The sequence below is a fragment of the Macaca fascicularis genome, chromosome 1, assembly GCF_037993035.2.
Source record: "Macaca fascicularis isolate 582-1 chromosome 1, T2T-MFA8v1.1".
In the NCBI taxonomy this organism is placed as follows: Eukaryota; Metazoa; Chordata; class Mammalia; order Primates; family Cercopithecidae; genus Macaca; species Macaca fascicularis.
In genome coordinates this window covers 34,873,058-34,886,866 of record NC_088375.1, presented here as the reverse complement: position 1 = coordinate 34,886,866, position 13,809 = coordinate 34,873,058, and the positions used below count along the sequence as shown (strand labels likewise).

Genomic DNA, 13,809 nt, shown 5'->3' with positions numbered 1-13,809 from the left:
GCCATTTTATGATCAGTAGAGAGAGTTCCTTCAGGGGGACCTGCACTATCTTCCATGAGCCCAACTGTCCCAACCAGCTGTCAAGACGATGCCTGTTCCTCTTTCCTGATTAGGAGCAGGAGACCATAATGAAACTAGCTTTGCTCCATTTCTTCTTTCTTGAAGAATTTAGCCTTGTCTTTGGGAAATAATATCTGCTTATCTTTAGTGACTTGAAGCCTACCTCTCCTTCTATATTTGTCCCCTACCCAAATCAGCCCACCTTACACCGATGACTAAAGAGCTGTTGTGTTACAGTCATCCACTCAGTGGTGTGCTGTTGGCTGGTGCACCTGCCTGTCTTGCCTGAGCATGAAACTCCTTTAGAGTTCCGTTTTTCTTGAAGCAAGATAAAGAAAGGCATGTCTCACTAGAACTCCTCTGAGGAAGACCACTGTGTGTTGTTTGATGTATCACTTGGGTTGGTGGGATGGGACCACAAATGTATGTTATGTTAAATAACAGTAGCCTGATGGAGTATTCAGGTTAGGGGCAGAATTAATTGGGACAATAAAGGAGCCAAAGACTAACTTGGGGTGTAGGATCCTGGAGGGAGACTACGGTGAAAATACAAGAAGCTATATTGGCTGCAAAACTGTGAAATACTTTGCTGTGGGATGTGCGATGTAAACTATCTTTTCTGTTTTTCTTATGATTCTTCAGTAAATCTATTAACAAAGCATGAACTTTTTCTTTTAAAAAACAGTGAAGAGGCCAATATTGATGTATAATCTGGTAAAGAGAAGATGAGGACATTCTATGTGGTTGGTGGGAAGCAGGCAACAGGAGGGAGAGTGGGTAAAAAATGTACTGCAGTATCCAGTGACCACCTGAAGAGCAGAAGGTTTCTTTCTACCAATAACCAGCTAATTCTTGGAAGGAATGGTCCGGCCTTCAAATTCCCTACTTTTATAAACATTTTTCTTTCTTCTTTTTGTTTGCTAGATATGTGTTATAAAATGAACTGTCTCCTTACCCTAATTCATAGGTTGAAGCTCTAACCCCCAATGTGATTAAATTTGGAAACAGGACCACTGGAGAGGTAATTAGGGACAAATGAGGTCATAAGGATGGAGCTCTAATCCAATAGGACTGGTGTTCTTATAAAAAGAGGAAGAGATTCCAGACCTCTTTCTCTCTCCACTCACACACAGAGAAAAAGGTCATACAAAGACACAGTGAGAAGGCAGCTCCCTGAAAGCCACGAAGAGAGGCCTCAGCAGAAACCAACTCTGCCGGCATGTTGATCTTGAACTTCCAGCCTTCAGAACCGTGAGAAAATAAATTTGTGTTGTTTAAGCTACCCAGCCTGTAGTATTTTGTTATAGAAGCCCAAGCTGATTAATAAAATGTGTTGCTCCATTAAAAGAGCTCTCTCTTCTTCACAGTTGGATATGACTTTATATTAATTTTTCTTGCATGTGATTTTGCCTAGAATGCTGTACCAGTCAGTGGCCCCTCCTATTGTAAAAAAACAATCTCTTATATAAGCTTACTTATTTGGTAGACAGGCTGGTTTTCAAATGTGCTGTGGTTTCACCCTCTCTCAGTGTTTTTATCAGAGTACAGCCAGAGGAGCAGAACCAATGGGAAGTAAGTGTGTGTTTGTGTGTGTGTGTGTGCGCGCGCGCGTGCGCCCCAAGTCCACAGAGTAAACATTCATGAAGGAAGGATCCAGAGGTAACAGAGTTGCAGCTCCAACTGTTGCGTCATGCCAATGAGGTCAATCAGCAGATCTGCAACAATGAGGTGAGTGTGGAGGCCCCAGAATGTAGAAATATTTTATAATTTATTTCTCCTCTGTTGCTTGGAATCTTTCATACTCAAGGAGAGCTTAGTCCCTCTTTAAATCCACCTGATTGAGTCAGGTCTACCCATGATAATCTTTCTTTTTATCAACTCAAACTCAACTGATTGGGACTTTAATTGTACCCACAAAATTTCTTTGTAGTGGCACCTAGAATAGCATTTGATTGAATAATTGGGAGAAGGTTATATGTATTACAGATTGGCTGCTGTTCCTCTTTGATACTTCCATTCTCTTGAAAGAATCTCCCCGGAATCCCACCTTAACCAGAAACATGCCAGAAAGGGGATTCTGGGGAATGTAGGTTAGCTTAGCCTTGTTAACACATCAGAAAGCCATGACAGTGTCCAATACTCACATATATCATTGTGATTCACTCTCAAGCTTTTACTCCACAAAACATGTAGGGCTGATCTGTTAAAAAACAAACAAACAAACAAACAAACAAAAAAAAAAAACTCTTTCCTGACTTTCATGGAAAAGGCTGCCAGGCTTTAGAGAAGACACATTCTCTTTTTCTTCCTTTAGTTGTCCTCCATGGGTTTAAATCCTTCTCGTTTCACCTTGTCAGTCTTTGTTTCTGTTTGCTTGAATGTCATAGGAAGGAAAGAGCTACACTCTTATTTCTGTGGTTTGCTTGGTTGTAGTTCTTTTATTATAAACTGAGGAGGAATGATGTTTTTACTACTTACAAGCTGTGTGAAGTTGGGCCAATCCCTTACACCTCCAGTGCTCAAAGAATAATCACCTCTTAGGTTTGCTCTGTAGGTTAAATGACCAAATGTATGTAAAGCACTGTGCAGGCTGCCTGAACACTGTAGGAGTTTGAAAAGTGATAGCATATCATAATTATCATCATCAATATTATTATTTTCTCTAATTCTTTAAATATAATAAAGAATAAGTTATTTACCCAGACCCAGAGCTACCCCAAATCAGAATTGATATCAATTGATACGCTTTTCACCCTACCTAATCTCAAGTTTCTTGCTACCTTAAGACATTTATTCAGAGAGGCTTCTAATTGCTATTAGCCTTCATCATTTTCTCAAATATATTGCCTACAGCATTGGCAGCAGCAATAATAAATATAATAACAACTCCATGAAACCTCATGTGTGCTAAAGGATCCAAAGACAATCTGAACAGCAGGAAAGAAAGTTTCTTCCTATCAATTAATGGGAAGCCAAGTCTAATTTGCCACCTGCACAGCACTTTTGAACCTGTCAGGGACAAAGGAAGCCAGTGAACCTTCATCTTGTCACTAGTCTTCTTGGGGACTGCTCTCTAAAGCAAATGAAAATAGCATTCATTAGAGTAAAAAATAGAACGCCTGTGTCAGCCCCCTATGTTCTCTTCCTAGGTAGAAACAGAGTCCATCATTGTCAGTGAGGAGGTGGCTCACAAAGCCCTCTGGACCTTTGCATTCATCTCCTGCTGCTGGAGAATGAACATTTCCTTAAACTCTTTTGAAATGTTTAGAATGTTAACTCATCAGTTCCCCTGTGACTTGTGAGTCAAGAGACATTAGAAATATTAAAAGAGTTCTACTGTTTCACAGTCTAACTCTGAAAATGCTGGAAAGGCTAAGATAAATTCCAGGTGAAAAAGATAAGACTTCTGAGAATTTTTTGGCTCCCCTGAATCATCTAGGATAACAATAAAAACATGTATACAATCTATTGCTAGTATATTCCTTGGTTTAAAAACTTATACAAATAAAAACAAACACACAAACTCCTTCCCCATAGTATGTACTAATACTTCAAAATTGAATTTCTTTTCAACTGGTACTTTGCTTACAATTAGGGATGCTGCCACTAAATGGCAGTATGCAAGATAAGGCCATGAAGTTAAAAAATGTGGATGATAACTTATTCAATAATTAATTCAACATATTTAGTAGAACTACCATGTGCCAGAAACGTTGAAAACAATACTACTTGCACCTTGATAATTTTGCCTTAGATGAAAGTAAGCATATATTTATTGCTACTTTTATGTAGAAACCTTATACTATCAACTTCTAATTCATTGATGATGTACCTAATCAGAAATTACTAGCTATTGTAGAACATTTCTCACAAATTATGCTAATCTAATTCTCATCTTATCCTCATACCTTGATTAAAATTACCTCCTCCTTTGTTATGAACTCTGAATCCCATCTTGGCATGGCTCCACTGCACTGTCACCTCACTTTGGAGCCTTTTTGCCACAGCAGCCACTCTGGGGGTTTTCCTTCCTTGCCAGAGATCCAGAGACTTCTTTTCCTTCATCCCAATTATTATTGATCTACATGCCCTGTTTGGAGCTTTGAGCTATTGTGCAAGGCTCAGGGACATCCAAGTGTTCCCTCTGCTCCCTCCTACCCACATTTAGCCCACCCCATCTCAGAGTGAAGAAGAGATGCTATTAATGGATGAAAGTTGAGGGGATTTTTTTGGGTCCAGATGCTGAGATAGTCTCTTTCTCTCTTTAGGGATGATATTTCCTTTGAGGTCCTCTCTTTTACATGATTTCAGTTAAAGAGGTCTGGGACTGCTCTGAGAAGGCCTGGAGTTACCCAACTCCAAGTTGGCTTACCCAACTTCTATTTTAGGCACAGGGGTACTTAGGCTCTCATTCCTTGGAAGTTTTCCAGAGAAGAGTGATTGAAGGTCAGAATCCTGAGTCCTGATTGTGTCTCTAGTTGTTTATTAACAAAGACCCAGCTTCCTTTTGAATTAGAGGAACAGATTTCATTTGTCTTTTAAATCCCTGGGTCTCAGCTCTGTTCTTCCTGAGAGCTCTGTGTCTTCTCTCCTATAGGCTAGAATGGCACACAGGGAGTAGGAAAAGTCACATAACTGAGCCTCAAGACCACTTCCCCTGCAATTATGACAGTTTTCTCTGCCATCCATTTTTTTTTCTTGAGAAGTCCTTCAGATTTCTTTCTTTCTGATCAATACTTTATTTGCAGTCAGTGATTCAGGTTGCCTGTAGCATCAGCTTCAGTTTATGCATATCATCAGACATACATTCTCTTTTCAAGAATTGTTTTCCATAAGCCTTGTATCTCTTACCACAGAACATTTTTAAACAACATTTATAACCAGAAGATTTAATAAGTCTTAATAGATAGAAGATTTAAAGTATTTTTGTCAGATCAGATTGTCATGTTAAGGACATTTTATTGAATCTAGGCATTTATTATAAGATAATTTCTCAACATATATTATCTCTCATATAGTCATACATATATACACATACATATACACATATATGTTATACATATATATGCATATGTGCATATACTATACATAAATACATAATACATTATATATGTGTGTATATATTGTTTTTTCCTATTTGTAATATAGGACATAACAGAACTATGCTCAGTTCAGAAGATATCAGGATAAAGAGATTAAAATCAAGGCAAAATCGAAAAACATAATAGAATATATTTTTCTTGCCACACTTTCTCCAGGTGTAGGGCATAAACTCAACAAGTAGTTTAGGACTTTCTAAACATTACTAGACATACCATATGGGCCCACTTGTGTTTCAAATCAGAATATTACATGCAAGCACCCACTTAAGTCCCTGGGCTGCCCATGTCAATCCAAGGCAGCTGAGGGTAAAAAGAATGAGATTTTTCTGAAATCCAGGAAAGTCTACTGTTAACATGATATTGTGTCCAGAATTGGTTCCTTCTGGTGGGTTCTTGGTCTTGCTGACTTCAAGAATGAAGCTGCAGACCCTCACGGTGAGTATTACAGTTCTTAAAGATGGTGTGTCCGGAGTTTGTTCCTTCAGATGTTCAGATGTGTCTGGAGTTTCTTCCTTCCAGTGGTTTAGTGGTCTCACTGACTTCAGGAGTGAAGCCGCAGACCTTCACAGTGAATGTTACAGCTCATAAAGGTAGTGCAGACACAAGGAGTGAGCAGCAGCAAAATTTATTGTGAGGAGCAAAAGAACAAAGCTTCCACAGCGTGGAAGGGGATCGAAGCAGGTTGCCGCTGCTGGCTCAGGTGGCCAACTTTTATTCCCTTATTTGGCCCTGCCCACATCCTGCTGATTGGTCCATTTTACAGAGAGCTGATTGGGTCATTTTACAGAGTGCTGATTGGTGTGTTTACAATCCTAGACACAGAGTGCTGATTGGTGCATTTTTATGGATGGCTGATTGGTGCATTTACAATCCTTTAGCTAGCCACAGAGCGCTGATTGGTGCGTTTTTACAGAATGCTGATTGGTGCATTTACAATCCTTCAGCTAGACACAGAGTGCTGATTGGTGCATTTTTACAGAGTGCTGATTGGTGCATTTACAATCCTCTAGCTAGACAGAAAAGTTCTCCAAGTCCCCACTCAACCCAGAAAGTCCAGCCGGCTTTACCTCTCAAACCCCCTCTAAACAGGACACCCCCAACTGCTGTTGGGAATTGGGCAATGACCACTCTAGCTACTTCCTGCTGGATAGGGGTGAAGAAGGGGCCCTGCAGTTGTAGTGTCCTCCAGAGGGGAACTCTTTAGGACAGTGAAAGGGCCAGCGGGTCGGTCCAAGAGTCCTCGGTAGACGTTGTTGAGCTCATTTGGGGTTTCATTTGTAAGACCATCTGTAGCTTGATGGCCTCGATCCTAGAGGAAACAAATTTGACAAGGAGGTTAAAAATATAGGGCCCAAAAGTGAGTAATAGCAAGATGGCTGTCATAGGACCTAGAAAGGGGGAAGGCATGTCGCCCAACTCCAGAGGTTGGTATGAGTTTGGAGGGCATTGTCTAATTTCAGAGGCCCTTTCCTGTAAATGCCAGGTGGCATCTCATATTATCCCTGACTGGTTAGTGTAAAAACAACACTCTTCCCCAAGAAGGTGCAGAGTCCTCCTTTCTCAGCAGTGAGGAGGTCTAGGCCTCGGCGGTTTTGGTAGCGAACTTAACTGTTGTTGAAAACCTGTAGTCCCAGCTACTCAGGAGGCTGAGGCAGGAGAATCACTTGAACCTGAGAAGCAGAGGTAGCAGTGAGCTGAGATCACGCCACTGCACTCAAGTCTGCGTGACAGAGCAAGACTCTGTCTCAAAAACAAAAAAGAAAAGAAAACCTTGTAAGTTTGGGATTTCAATTATTCTTTGCTATTAATAAGACCTCATTCAGTCCATATTAACTTAGGATTGGTATAGATGTCTCCTTGTGATTCTGTAAGTACTTTAAGGTTTGGCTGAGTGCAAACAGCTCACAAGTTTGAGCAGACTAATTATTAGGCAATTTTCCTAACTGCTTCTACAAGAGTTCCCTTATCACTTACTGAATACCTATTGTGTCTTTTTCCTTTAATCACCTGGGAGGAACCATCTATCCTCCTGTCCTGAAGGGAGTTCCTCCTAGGTGTGGTCGGACCTTTGTATGGTAATTAATTAAAATTTAGATCCCCTGTTAGGAAACCTGCTGGGTTAAGTATTTTTGACAGGAAGGCTCTGAGTTGTCAGTGGCCTCAGTGCTTTCAGGCTATGCCCTTGTTTACACTGACAACAAGGTGGTATTGGAGTGTTATAGGGTTACAGAGAAGACCTTCAATTATCAATTATAGGTTTTAAATTTACCCTGGCTTTTAAAGGAATAGGGTACACTATTTTTTCTTTATTACTTCTATCTCTTTCTCTCTCTTTGACTTCTTCTTTGTCCTTTCTCTTTCTCCTTTTCTGACTCCCTCTTTGTCTGTCTCTTCCTCTCTTTCTTTCACTTTCTGTCTCTCTTTCTCTCTCTCTCTCTCTGACTCCCTCTTTGTCTCTGTTTCTTCCTCTCTCTCTCTCTCTCTCCCTCTGACTTTCTGTCTCTTTCTGTCTTTCCTTTCTGCTGGTCTTTCCCTGCCTCTGCCAGCCACTTATGCTGCTGTTCTCCGCTCTCCTTCCCCTTTGTAATGGCTTCGGCAGTGTAAGACTGCCACCTCCTTGGGTTTTTGCACTGTGTGCAGTAACTCCATGATTTCCTTGTGGTATTTAATGGGGGTTGCCCCAGAGGTTAGAAACTCCCTTTTTTTCCATATTGCAGCATGGGCATGTGGGATTAGATACGCATACTCGCTATCTGTATACACATTTATTCTTTTTCCCTTTCCCAATTCTAAGGCTCAGGTAAGTGACACTAGTTCTGCTAACTGAGCATTGGTCCCTGGGGGAAGAAGTTTACTTTCAAGTACAGTTACATCACTAACTATGGCACAACCTGCCCTTCGTATCCCATTTTCCACAAATGAACTTTCATCGGTATATAGGTTAAGGTCAGGATTAGCTAAGGGGACTTCTAAGAGATCATCTCGGGTGGCATAAGTCTGAACTATAATTTGTTGGCAGTAATGCTCGATTGGTTCCCCATCCTCTGGGAGAAAAGTGGCAGGGTTGAGGGCTACACAAGTACTTTGTACAAGTATTTGAAGCACCGTTCCCTCAAGGAGTAGCACCTGGTATCTAAGCAGGCGGCTGTCTGATAGACATAAACTTCCTTTGGCCCCTAGTATGCCATTTACATCATGAATAGTCCAGACAGTGAGATCCTTTCCTTATAGCCTCTGACACTAAGACGGCCACTGCCGCAACTACCTGTAAACAGTGAGGCCAGCTTTTTGTTATTATATCAATTTCCTTACTTAGTTATGCCACAGGTGGTGGGGTTGTCCCACGAGTCTGAGTAAAGACCCCAAGAGCCATTCCTGCTCTCTCTGTGACGTATAAAGAGAAGTTTCATCCTGTGGGAAGGCTTAAGGCTGGAGCTTGAGTTTGTTCCTTCCAATGCCCAGACTTCAGGGTTGATTCCCTCCTCAAGCAGGGGACAACAAATGGGTAACTTGTTCCCCATATTCATGTAGATAATAGCTCCAGCTTTGGCTAATATGTCCCTCCCTAATAAGGGTATGGGACTTTCAGGCATAACAAGAAAGGCATGTGAAAAGAGCAAAGTCTCCCAATTACAACTGTGGAGGTGGGAGAAATACCTGGTTACAGGCCATCTCAGGGTTCCTCGGATGGTAACAGACCTTGAGGACAGCTATCCATGACAGGATATTAACACTGAGAAGGCCACGCCAGTGTCCAGGAGGAAGTCAATTTCCTGGCCCTTAATGGTTAAACATACCCGGGGCTCAGTGAGGGTGATGACATGAGCTGGCACTTGTCCCAGGCACCCTCAGTCCTGTTGTTGGATCATCTGGTTGGGGGCTTCTGGCCCAGAGAACCTTTGTCCTCTGGGGCAGTGTGCCTTCCAGTGATTTCCTCAGCATAGTGGACATGGGTGAGAGGGCAGCTTGTTTCTTGTTGGACAACCTTTTTTAAAGTGTCCTTGCAAACCACACTGGTAACAACTCCTACTGGGTGATTGGCCTGCTCCATTTTCTGTTCTCTGAACCACCAAGGTTGTTTGTCTGAGGGCCATGACTAAGTCTGCGGTCTTTCTCTGATCTTGCTTTTCCTTTTTGGCCTGTTCCTCTTGGTCCCTATTATAGAACACTGAGGTTGCCAGGTTTGATAATGCCTCCAGATTTTGTTCAGGGCCCAGGGCTTGCTTTTGGAGCTTCCTCCTGATATCTGTGACTGATTGGGTAATAAACTTATCTTTTAGGATCAATTGACCCTCGAGGGAGTCAGGTGACAGGGGACTATATTTTCTTAAGGCCTCCCATAGCCGCTCAAGGAAGGCAGAAGGATTTTCTTCCTTTCCCTGAGTTATGGTAGACATCACTGAATAATTCGTGGGCTTTTTCCTAATTTTCCTTACTCCTTCTAGAACACAGGTCAGCAGATGTTTATGACTCCAGTCCCCATGATCTGAGTCTAGATCCCAGTGGGGATCCGTACTGGGGACGGCTTGCTGACTGGTCGGGAATTTGTCCCTTTCTTTGGCTGTCATTCTATCATTTACTTGACTAAGATACCAGGTATCTGCAGACTCTCAGGCTGCAGCTAAAGCCTCATTCTTTTCATTAAAGGCCAGGGTTTGATCTAATAACATGACATCTCTCCAAGTGAGGTCAAAGGTTTGCCTTAGACTCTGTAGACATCTGTATACCCATCAAGATCATCTGAAAACTTCCCCAGATCTACCTTGATCTGCTTTAGATCAGAGAGGGAGAAGGGGACATGTACCCAGGTTGGGCCAAATTCCCCTTCCCCTACAGCTTGAAGGGGACATAACCAATAGCCCGGGGGTTTTTGTGGTCCTTCGGAAATTTCTTTGCTTGTTTCCTTCTGCGTGGGGGAGATTAGAGGAGGCTTATCATTAATAGGAAGGGGAGGTATAGGGAGGCTAGGATATGGGGATAAACTGAGAGGTCCTCCTGTGGGATGTAAATTGCAAGCTTTGTATAGTTGTATATTCTCCTTCAATGAAAAGAAAGCTTGGACATAAGGTATTTCACTCCATTTGCCTTCCTTCTTACAGAAAATGTCAAGCTGCAGGATAGTATTGTAATTTATACTTCCCTCAGGTAGCCATTTTCCCCATTAGAGAGAGAATATTGGCACCAGGCCATAGTGCAGAAAAAAATGAGCTGCCTCTTTTTCAGGGTTTGTGGGTAAAATTGGTCCCAATGGCTTAGGATGCATTTCAAGGGTGAGCCTGTTGATGCCTGGGTGTTTCCCATCTGAAAGACAAAACAGCCTGTGGTTTTGGTTTGTTTCTCCCACTGCCCAAGAATCCACCAGCGGTCCCTGGACCCTGATGATCGGAATAGTTGCACTCACTGACGCAGCCCCAGAAACAACTCTTGCCCAAGAACCCACAATGGTCTCTGGACCCTGCTGATCAGAATGGTTGTGCTCACCGACACAGCAGTAGAAACACTAGTTTCCCTCCTAGACCACAAGGAGGACCAAGGAATGTCGATTTAGTGGCCCTTACCAACACATTCTTAAAAGCCTGCACCCTTGCTTGTCCTCCTAGACCACAAGGAGAACCAAGAAAATTGGATTTAGTGGCCCTTACCGATGCATTATCAAAAACCTGTTAGAGTCCTAATCATTCTCCTGTTAGTATGGGACTTTACTGCTGTCCTATAAAGATGTTATGCCCCCTAAATCAAGTGGAGGGCCATACCCTGAGGTAGGGAAGGGAACTCTAGGGTTGGAAGAGTGATGCCTTTTGTCCTCACTTGAATAAAGAATATCACTTCTGAGGCTCCCCATATCCTAGCTTCAGGAATAGCTTTTGTTAGGCCTGCTAGTCTGAGGAGGAATTCCAAAATTCCAAGTAAGATAGTCCCCCCAACCCCCAACAGAGCTTTGGGCAAAAATTATGTCTTTCTGATTGGTGAGCCCAGGTGCCTAAAGAAGGGAATAGAGTCCTGAAGTTTATATTAGAAATCATTCTTATAGGAGAAACTAGAAAAGCACCAGAGACAGGGAGTAATTTTTAGAAGTGGGGCTAGCCTCGGAGAAGAGAGGTGAGAGGAAGTTTGTCTGACAGGCATTAGGACCTAGGAGGCAAGGGTCAGGACAGATAGGATAGATGGGCGAGTCTCACTTGGGCAGCATGACTTTGAGAGTTCCGCTCATGGCTACAGGATCAACCAACTTTTTGTTGGGACCCCAGAGCTGAATGGCTTTCCTCTCTGTCAACCCTCAGCTCAGCCCAGAAGTACAAGAAAAGTGGAAGCTGGTTCCAGGCAAACCAGTGCTCCCAACTCCAAAGAGTCGGGGGTTGTTAGAGAGCCCTTTCCCAGAAAGCCTGACACCTGTATCTTTAGTCCGGCAGCCATGCTAGTCGCTTTTAACTGGCTGACGGATGCCCAGTATTGAGCCCCCAAATTCTAAGGAAAAATAGGGCAGAATAGCAAGCGAAAGGGATCTGATGGTACTCACCGCTTAGTGATGGTCCCTTCATGGTCACCAAAATGTGTCCCATCTGGGTCGCCAAAAGATGTCCCTTTGTGGTCGCCAAAATGTGTCCAGAATTGGTTACTTCCGGGGGGTTCTTGGTCTCACTGACTTCAAGAATGAAGCCACGTACCCTCACGGTGAGTGTTACAGTTCTTAAAGATGGTGTGTCCGGAGTTTGTTCCTTCAGATGTTCAGATGTGTCTGGAGTTTCTTCCTTCCAGTGGGTTCGTGGTCTCGCTGACTTCAGGAGTGAAGCCGCAGACCTTCACAGTGAGTGTTATAGCTCATAAAGGTAGTGCAGACCCAAAGAGTGAGCAGCAGCAAGATTTATTGTGAAGAGCGAAAGAACAAAGCTTCCACAGCATGGAAGGGGACCCGAGTGTGTTGCCACTACTGGCTCAGGTGGCCAACTTTTATTCCCTTATTTTGGCCCTGCCCACATCCTGCTGATTGGTCCATTTTACAGAGAGCTGATTGGTGCATTTACAATCCTCTAGCTAGACAGAAAGGTTCTTCAAGTCCCCACTCGACCCAGGAAGTCCAGTTGGCTTTACCTCTCAATATTTCTAGAACACTGTTAGGAAAGAAGGATCAAAGAAAATACCCCCCAGTGAAGTATATTCTAATTTGGAGCCCTGCTTTCAGTTGGATATCTAATTTTCTATTTTCGAGGGCATTTACAGCTCTGCCTTAAATAAGTTTTACACACACACACACACACACACACACACACTCAGCCATATATTTATATACATGAATGAGTCATGATGGGTAAATCTCTATAAACTACATCTCACATTAGTTTCAGAAAAGTTAAAAATGACTGTGAACTACCTAGGAGCCTTATAGGTCACATTTAGATGGGTTGAACTCAAAATCTCATGAGAACAAAATCTGCTGTGATTTGCCTTGTCCTTGTTCTGACTGGAACATCTAAGGTAGAGGATCCATAGAGACTTCTAGCTCCAGAGGAGTCCTTTGACCCATTTTCTACCTTCCAACTGCAGAGTTTGACCCACAAGCCCTTCAAGGGATAGCATAGAATCCTTCTAGAACTATGGTTAGAAATTTGAGGGATGCCACTTAGACTGTGGATGAAGATTATTTCGAATAAAATATAAATTAGTAGCTTCATGATTTCATGTAGAGTCTTCATGACTTTTTAAAATCTTTAAAGGTATATAGATATTAATTTTTAAATATGAAGTGCTGTGAAGCCATGAAGGAGAAGTACTAAGGAAAGTATGATCTCCAGATTGGAGGAGGAGTTGAAAGGCAGTGGTACAGACTCTTTTGAGACAGAGTATTACAAAAGCAAGATTGAATGTAGAGTGAAAATGGGAAAAAAGGAATGAAATAGGAAAACAATCCAAAAGATAGATTTTAATGGGATGAAACAGCAAATAATAACCAAAATGGTGGCTGGATGCTGATGCATTCAGAAGCTAAATATAGTCTGCAATGAGGACTCAGGTCATAGGTTGGAGAGAGGAGGTAGTGTAGTGAGACCCCCTGAAACTACTGCTATGGAATAAAAGATGAAGTGCTCCTGATTATTATAAATACAAAACTGCATGTAGGATTGTGTAAAGACAATGCCAGGTTGGACTGCCAGAATGAGCCAACAGCGCATGATGTGCTTCCCCCTGCAGAGAGCCTATGAATGGACGTGCAGTCAGGGAGGTTTCACATCACCAAGATTCCTATCCCAGAAAAGCAGATGTTCATAGCTCTGGGAATGGAATGTGACCCTCATGGAGAGCCTATAAATAGACACATAGGGGGCACCAGTCCATATGGATAAGATAGAGCTATAAACACCTTCATCTTGCCACGGCTCTTCTAGGTCTCTTTAGGGTTAAGGCATACTCCCTTCTGAGAATTTCTGGTCTAACCAGTTGTCTAGCTTCATATCCCGTTTCTATGAATTGTTTGTAACCAGCTTTTGCTGTAACTGTTGCTGCTGATTAATATCTTGCTAATCATAGGTTATGGAAAGACTGTGTTTCTGTTTTAAGGCTCTGTTAGAAATTACTGATGCACACACTATATTGTAAATTCTTATCTCTGTATACTGTACTTCTGCATACAGATGTTATGTTAAAGAATTAC

At 42.3% G+C, this 13,809-nt stretch overlaps 1 long non-coding RNA gene across 6 annotated transcripts in view; it reads left to right on the top strand.

Annotated features, from left to right (window-relative positions):
• The first annotated feature begins 1,687 nt into the window (after window positions 1-1,687).
• LOC102138902 (uncharacterized) overlaps window positions 1,688-13,809 on the top strand; it is an 85,954-nt gene continuing 73,832 nt past the window's right edge. For all 6 annotated transcript variants that reach the window (XR_012426460.1, XR_012426482.1, XR_012426472.1 and 3 more), the window contains exon 1: window positions 1,688-1,788. This is a non-coding gene — a long non-coding RNA (uncharacterized lncRNA). The remainder of the gene's footprint in view (window positions 1,789-13,809) is intronic.